The 8,596-nt window shown below is 54.6% G+C and overlaps 1 long non-coding RNA gene across 1 annotated transcript; it reads right to left on the minus strand.

Annotated features, from left to right (window-relative positions):
- Nucleotides 1–1,075: 1,075 nt before the first annotated feature.
- LOC132342879 (uncharacterized) lies at nt 1,076–8,135 on the minus strand. Its single transcript, XR_009491451.1, has 2 exons — nt 3,784–8,135; nt 1,076–1,698 (listed from the first exon to the last, which is right to left on the minus strand). It is a non-coding gene; the product is annotated as an uncharacterized lncRNA (long non-coding RNA).
- Nucleotides 8,136–8,596: the final 461 nt, after the last annotated feature.

Consider the following 8,596-nt stretch of genomic DNA (forward strand, 5'->3'; position numbering starts at 1 on the left):
GTAACAGCCTCCCCTCCCACCCCTCTGCCTCCTCTGGCCTCCTCTCCCTATGGCAACACTGAAGCAATTTTGTAAACCCACCAAAACATGTCACTCCCTAACCCCAAACCCTTCTTGCTGCACTTTAGACTAAACCCCAGAAGCGCCCCAGCCCTGTGTGGACTGGCCCCTAGCGCCACGGTGCCCCCTTGCCAACCTCTCCCACCTCCTGGGCCTTGTATGTGCTGCTCCTCCCTCTGCAATGTTCCTCCCAACCCCTTACAAGGACGCATCCTTTCTGGCCAGGTGGGAACTCAAGTAACCCTTCATCACTGGAGCGCTGCAGGTGATATCAGAGCCAGGGAGGGGAGGGGAAGCCCCCCTCTGCCCCTCGGGCCATCTCCTCTGCATCTCGATTTATGGTCAGTGAGGGTCTTGCTCCTTAACGGATTTGCTATTTTCCTGCCTGCCTTTCCTGCTCTGTCCTGGGCAAGTCTATCCTCAGACTCTAGAAAAGGTCTGGGGAGCCAGGAGCAGCTGAATTCAATACTAGTTAAATGATTGAATGAATGGAATTCAGTCACCCTGCCCGAAGGTAAAGCTCATCTCCCCCACCCAAACAAAATGCCCTGCTTCTCTCCTGGGACAGGGTCACGGTAACACCCTATATCCACCCATAGGTCCCCATCCCACCACCCCCCCCACTCCCCAAAGCCGGGCAGGCACCGAGTGCTCCCTCCCTCCTCCTCCACCCCCCAAGCTCCAGCTCTGGCTCCTTCCTCCCACCTGGGCCCTTGCACCAGCCTTCTCCCTGGTACCCTGGCCCCCAGAACTCCTCCCACCCTGGCCCGATACTCATCTCACAGCTGCCTCACATGCACATCCCCTGTGACCCTCAGGACCAAGTCCCCAAGTTCCTCCGCCTGGGATCTGAGGACCTTCTTGAGGTGGCCCAGCCACATGTGGCATCACCCAGCTCCGACCCAACTGAGGGACCTACTCCTAGGACAGCACTCCAGCCTACAATCCACACCCACAAAGGAAAGGTTCCCACCTTGGTAGGGTTCCAGCCCTACCACTGCAATTTAAAAAGGACTCAAACTAACGAACGTTTATTTTCATCTGCCTCGGCAGGCACCATGAGTTACTAGAAAGAAGTGATGAAGGTAACGTCCTGGCAGTCCAGTGCTTAGGACTCCTGGCTTTCACTGCCAAGGGCGCAGGTTCCATCCCTGGTTGGGAACTAATACTAAGATCCGCCAAGGCGCTACGAAGACTCCGCGAGTTGTTCTGCTCGGTCAAAGGGAAAAAAGAAAAGTTATGCCACACTGTGTGCTACCTTCATATTAGGTGAGTTTGCAGCTCACCTGATAAGGACGCTTCATTCTGTCCCATCTCACAGAAACTGAGTCCAGGATGGGTGGTGATCGATCCCAGGCTATGAAGAGAGACTGTGGGAGAGTCAGGGATCCAACAAGAGACTCCTGCTTCTCCCCGCTGGCCAGGATAGCTGGAGGTCACAAGTAATTTCAGGAGGAGGAAACTGGCCCAGCGAGGCAGCCTCAGATCACAGGCAAGTAAGCAGGGGGCCCAGACCCTGCACTCTACCCTCTGTACCAGAAACGGGAGCCTCTACGGGGCCCCTGCGGTCCCTCCACCGTCCAGGAAATCCCTTCCAGCCGAGCGGTCCTGGACGTGCTGGGCCAGCCGCCGGGCCTCCTGAGAACACAAGAGCACAGCGGGCAGGTGTATGAAGCGACGCCTCCGAATCCTCGCTGGCGTGCTTGAAGACCTCCGAGCGGGAAGTGCTGTGGCTCCGGCGATGCGGGGAGCTCCCGGGGAGGGACGGGGACAGGAGGAGCGCCTGGGCTCCGGCCACACCGGGCCAACACCATCCCCGGCGGTGAGCGGGTGACGGGCCTCCCGAGGTGGGCAGGGTCCATCCTAGGGAAGGAGGGCCCATGGCCCCCGAAGAGGCTCGGGGTCGAGGAGCCCTCTGAGAGCCTGAGGGGCGGACAAACGCAGGATCCTCTAAATTAGCTCTTTCCACGGAACCCACCAGCTCCGAGTCGTTCCGCCCCGCGTGCCTGCGTCTGAGCGGGCGCCCCAGCGGACGCACCGCGCCGCTCGGGCCTCTCCGGCCGTGCGGAGCTCAGGCCCTGCCTCCCGGCGCCGGCTGGCAGTGCGGGAGCCTCTCGGGTCCGAGCGCGGCGGGAAGTGGCCCGAGACGCGGCCCTGGGACATCCGTCCGCGGCGCGGTGGAGATGGACTCTAAGAGCCCGAAGCCCTCTTCCGGCTCCCATTGCGGCCGGGCGGGGCCCGAGGCATCTGTCCCGGCGGGAAACAAACACCCGCGAACCACAGTTCCGGGTGCCTGCGCGCCTCACCTCTGCCATCGGAGGATTGAAAAAAAGAAAATACCCAGCCAGTATAAAGTCACTATTCGGAGACGCGGCAGATGCGGAGGGAGGGAAGACAAAAGAGATAGCTTTTGTCCGAAAAGTGACTTGCCTTTAAAGTCACTTTATCAAAAAATATAAAAATAAAAAATAAAAGTCACTTTATCGTTCTAGGCTGGAGAAGGAACCAGTCATTCTACAATAGGAAAAAGTGTTGTTAGTCGCTCAGTCGTGTCCAACTCTTTATGACCCCATGGACTGCAGTCCGTCGGGCTCCTCTGTCCATGGGGATTCTCCAGACAAGAAAACTGGAGTGGGTTGCCATTTCCCAGTCCTGGAGACCTTCCTGACCCAGGGATCTCCTGCATTGCAGGCAGATTCTTTGCCATCTGAGCCAAGGAGACCAGAAATCGCCCTGGGAGTTGAATGCATCTTTCATGATACTGTCTCCTGCTTCCCCTGCCACCCACGGACTCGCAGCACACCCGAAGGCTGAAGATCATTCAGTGTTAGAAAGACTCAGCATAGAAAAGGATGCTGCCTTGTCCTTCAGAGATGCCAGGGCCTAGCTCTGCAACTGACAGCCCTCGAGCTGGATGCTGGCGGCCTGGGGCAGGATTCCCAGGACGTGGCCCCCTAAAGGCATGCCTGTTGTGCCCTTCCCTCCCTATGCATCCACCATGGGCTTCCCTGATGGCTCCCCCGATGGCTCAGCTGGTAAAGAATCCGCCTGCAATTCGGGAGACAAGTATTCAATCCCTCGGTTGGGAAGATCCCTTGGCGATGGGAACAGCTACCCACTCCAGTATTCTGGCCTGGAGAATACCATGAACTACAGTCCATAGGGTCGCAAAGAGTCAGACACGCCTGAGAGACTTTCACTGTATCTTTCCCTTTTTGTGCCCACATTAGCAGGAGACCCAGTCTGCCCTGATACACCAGGGCGTGCTGACCGGCTCCCTGGTAAGGCTGACCTGCCAGGAGCAGCAGGAGCAGCGGCAGGAAGCTCGGTGGGTGAGACGGGGCGGGCAGAGACAGCGGGGTCCTTTGCAGGCCTTGCCACAAGCTTCACAAATGAAGCACAGGACGTCCGGACGGGCGAGAGCGTGGGCCTTGAGACAGGCCGCGTTCCTGGAAGCCGGCGGGCAGCTGGGACAGCCGCGCGCTGGGTGGGGCCGTGTTACTGGGCTTCCCCACTCACGGCGTCTGTGCCCGTCCAGTCAGTGAGCAGGGATTGATAAGGACAGAGCGAAGGGGCAAAGCAAACGGTTAAATACCCTTGGAGTATCTTTCTCTCCAGCTCCAAGGTCTCTTCCTTTCATGCAGGTCCTGCGACACCAATTAAGTGTTTCCACTGCCCCCCACCCCCGCCATCCCCACCGCGGCCGCCAATGAAGCCTCTCACCTCCAGAGTCTGTATTCGGTCGATCCCATCACCTCCCCACCGTCTCTTTCCAAAGCCACCTCCCCCGCTCCCCGCCCCAAGACCTGCCTGGTTTCCGCCTCTTCTCTGTTCCCAAGAGGCTCGGCACAAACCATAGACAGAGGTTTCTGGAGGGCTACAGTCCATGGGGTCACAAAGAGTCGGACATGACTCAGCAACTAAGCACAGCACATCACTAGCACAGCAGCAGCTGCAAGCACCATGTCCCCTCAGTGGGTCAGCAGGTCCGGTCTTGGTGATCTGGTCTCGTGCTCCAGGGCCCTTACTCCGGGCGTGACCCTTCTGTTCGTCCGTTATGAGGAATGGCCTCCCGAAAGCCCGATCCCGGAGTGCAGGAGGCGAAAACATTAACCCCCTACCCGGGAGCCCTAAGTGGGGACACACGGGCTCCGACCACCGAGCAGAGGGGCGGGGTGGGGGAGGGGGGGTCACGAAAAGCCTTCCGCCCGGAAACATACCCCTCAAAGGAAGGGTTCCAAGGACCTTTAGTTCCGCTGGCTTGAAGCGGAGTTATTTTGTTCAACACATATCTGTTGTGTATTGTTCAACACAAATGGCTCTTAGATACCAGCTTATGGGGGTAAAAGCGTGAGCCAACCAGACCTAGGTAGTCCCCGCCTTCCTCTACCTTAAGAGGCGACACATGTTACCTGCATTGGACACCTGCTGCAACAAGGAACTCTCATAAGCCTCATGGGGGCGACAGAGACCAAAATATTGACATCTTCCCAGGAACCCGAGCACCTAGGAGAAGCAGGTAGGGATGACAATCAAGAGACAAATTCAACAACGACGAGTCAGCATCACTAAAGAATCGGATATATGCCGAAAAGAGACCTTGAACAAGAAGGTGTCAGATTCAGTCCTAGCATTTTACAGATGAGGGAACTGACGCGCAAGGAGTTTAAGTGAGAGGCTGATGGTCCCACAGCAAGTGGGTGCCGGAGCCAGGGTTACATCCTAAATCCGGGAGGTCTTTACACTTTCTCATCCCCAGACCGTCATTTTCGGGAACGTGTCCTATGGTCCCTGAGAGTTAGAGGGGTGCAGCTGAAAGATGGTTAGGGAAAGAGCTGTCCGAATGTGACACAGCCCTCAAGGCTGGCTGTGGGTGCTGGCCAGGAAAAACCAGAAGGCTGGGCTTTCTAGCTCCTACCCACGCAGAGCGCTGGGAATTCACAAACGGCCGCCTTCTTGCCTCAGTACCCACTGTCTTGAAAGAGTGGGCATTCCATGTTTCCTGGCAAAGATCAGATTGTAATGAGGAGCTTAGAAACAGCAGGATTCCAATTCTCGTTTCAAATCAATCAGACCTCAAATTTCTCCAGGCCAACCTCCCCACCCCTCCCCTCTCCAGGCTGCTTGGCTTATGGGATCTTAGTTGTCCAACACCAGGGATTGAACCCAGATCCACTGCAGTGAAAGCACCAAGTCCTAATTACTGAACCGCCAGGGAACTCCTGTCTCTAGGCAAATCTGAAAAGCATGTGATGACTCAGTTTCCTCATCTGTCATGCACTGTTAGACACTCTTTGCTTTTCCTTTTAATCTTACTTTTCTATATTCAGATGTAGATTAAGAAGAAATTTTCAGATGTTGATGTATGGGGAAGTCCTTCTGGCTGATACATGATCTGTCTTGAACTTTATGTTGACCAGAACAGCCTGTTTTATGGCCTGTCAAGCATACATTGTCTTCGTACATCTTCTATAACCAGTAAAGAATGTAAGTAAAATAAAAATGGAGTCACTGTGGCTTAGGCATCAAAAATGGAGCTGGAGGATTTCCCTGGTGGCACAGTCAATAGGAACCCACCTGCCAATGTAGGAGACACAGGTTCGACCCCTGGTCCAGAAAGAGCCTAAATGCCAAGGAGCAGTTAAGCTTGTGTGCCGAAACTAATGAGCTCATGCGCTGCAACTCCTGAAGCTGGAGCACCTAGAGCCTGTGCTCCACAAGAAGAGAAGCCACGGCAATGAGAGGTCCCACACTTCAACAAAGAGTAGCCCCTGCTTGCTGCAACTGGAGAAAGCCTGTGCAGCAAGAAGAACTCAGTGCAGCCAAAAAATACATATTTTTTTGTTAATGGAGCTGGGTAGTCATTGTAGACGTGGTCTCAGATGCACTGTTCCATTACTGAGAACTTGAATTTTGTGAACTGTATCAGACTCAAGGCCAGCACCTGCCATTCTCAAAACAGTATCTGCTAGCAGCTGCCACCTTAGACCTTAACCTGGACTAATCCTGTTTCAAGTGCTCAATACCGATGCATGGCTGGTGGCCTCCATATTGGAGACACTAATCTACGGGAGGCCAACTAACAAACAGGCAACTACAAAGTAGGGTCACAAGTGCGGTGATGAGGCACTCCAGGGGGTCAGAAGGGGCACAGGACCCAACTGGGGTGGGGGGAGGGGTGCAGAATTAGAAAGTTTTCCTGGAGGAAACATCTGAGCTCAGATGTGGACAAAAGAGTTAGCCCGCCTTTGGGAATCGTGAATGCAGTTACAAGTGCAGTGAAGTGGAGGCAAAGGCCAGGACTGCAAACAGCCTAAAGAACCATTCTTCTTTCAGGGTGATGAAACATCCTTGGCGGCTCAGTTGTAAAGAACCTGCCTGTCAATGCAAGAGATGCAGGTTTGATTCCTGGGTTGGCAAGATCTCCTGAAGAAGGGAATGACTTCTCCAGAAATCTTGGCTGGAGAATCCCATGGACAGAGGAGTCTGGCAATCTACAGTCCATGGAGTCACAAAGAGTTGGGACACATTTAAGAACCACAGCTACCCACTTCAGTATTCTTGAGCTTTCCTGGTGATTCAGACAGTAAAGAATCTGCCTGCAACACAGGAGACCTGGGTTCGATCTCTGGGTTGGGAAGATCCCCGGAGGAGGGGATGGCAACCCACTGCAGTATTCTTGCCTGAAGAATCCCCATAGACAGAGGTTTCTGGTGGTCTACATGACTCAGCAACTAAGCACAGCACATCACAAGCACAGCAGCAGCTGCGAGCATCATGTGCACAGCCAGGGACAATGCTAGCTGAGACATCAACAGGGACCAGCTTGAAGAACTTGGAGTTCGTGTCGCAGGCATCGGGGCGAGCTGGGAGTTAATGAGGGAAGTGTCATATGAGGGCTTTACAAGCATTCCAGTAAACCGGTAGCCTGAAGGAGTGCCTCAGTCAGCCTGGGATCTGGAACTAGGCAGGAGTCAGAGGTTGCTTTCTGGAGGAATTAAGGCTTGATGAAATGGCCAGGATCCCCCAGGAAAGGTTATTCTGGGTAGTGAGAAGAGTCCAAGACCTGGCACCTGGAGCAATGAAAGCATGAGGGTTTCACTGGGGGTTATGACATGCTGTGTTTGAAAGATGCACAAAGGGGTAAGAGGAGGTCAGCGAGCTTGGCGGGAACTTCGTTATGAAGGCCTTCCAACGCAGGGCAAAAGGAGTTGAGATTTCTGTCTTGAGTCAAGAGGGAGTGTAGAAGGATTTTGAGCTAGGAAAGGATGAGAGTTTAGAAAGGTCTCTCTGCCTATGTTGTCGGGCTAGAGAGTGAAAGTTCAGAGAGTAGGGAGGAGGCTGGGGCCGAAATCTAGCTGAGAAACAAACGAGATTTGAGCTACAGAAGGGGTGATGGGGCTGAGAGTTCTAAAGAGATAATGTGTGTGCGCGCGCTTAGTCGCTCAGTCGTGTCCGACTCTTAGTGACCCCATGGACTGTAGCCCGCCAGGCTCCTCAGTCCATGGGATTTCCCAGGCATGAGCACTGGAGGGGGTTGCTATTCCCTTCTCCAGGGGATCTTCCCCACCCAGGGATGGAACTCCTGTATTGGCAGGCGGATTCTTTACCACTGAGCCACCAGGCAAGCCCCCACCGCGCCCCCAACCACCCTAAAACACCGAAGGAAATGGTCCTTTCGGCTGTCCGCATTAGAAGCCAATTACCCTCATACCTACCCACCTCCCCGCCCAGCATGGCCCCTCTAGTCCTCCCTCTAGCGCCTCTCTACGGTTTCCCCTCCTACCGCTCTTGCCAGACGCTTTCTCTCGTTTCCCTTCCACCCTGGACCCCTCTATCTGCCGCCAACCTCTCTATGGTCCTCCTTCTCCCTCCTTCATTTATCCGCTCCTCTTCTAAAGTTTAGAGTCTAAACTCCTCAGTATTGGCCATCAGCCTCCCGCACCCATCAGATCCGTCCTCTGAGCTCCCTTTCTGCTCAGTCGAGCGGGAACGGCGGACAGTGGGGTGGTGCTTTTACGGGAGGCCCGGCGGGGAGCGACCCGGACTTCTAAGGGGAGACCCCTGCTAGAAGCTGCGCGATTCAGGCCCTTTGCAAAAATGCTCGGGCTGCAAACACGAAGCCCAGAAAGGAAGATTCCGCTTTGCGCTTAGGCTCTAATAAGAGGGATCCCAAAAGAATCACTCTCTAGGGGAGTTCCCTGCTCCTCGTTTCTTCTTCTTCTTTTTTTTTTTTAAGTTTGCAAACTTGATTTTTCTCTCTTTATAATTTCCCCCCTTTATCTGCACCTGACATGTGGAGCTTCCCTGCTGCTGCTGCTAAGTCGCTTCAGTCGTGTCCGACTCTCTGCGACCCCATAGACGGCAGCCCACTAGGCTCCTCTGTCCCTGGGATTCTCCAGGCAAGAACACTGGAGTGGGTTGCCATTTCCTTCTCCAATGCATGAACGTAAAACGTGAAAGTGAAGTCGCTCAGTCATGTCCGACTCTTAGCGACCCCATGGACTGCAGCCTACCAGGCTCCTCTGTCCATGGG

This window comes from Bos taurus, chromosome 18 (assembly GCF_002263795.3).
Source record: "Bos taurus isolate L1 Dominette 01449 registration number 42190680 breed Hereford chromosome 18, ARS-UCD2.0, whole genome shotgun sequence".
Classification (NCBI taxonomy): Eukaryota; Metazoa; Chordata; class Mammalia; order Artiodactyla; family Bovidae; genus Bos; species Bos taurus.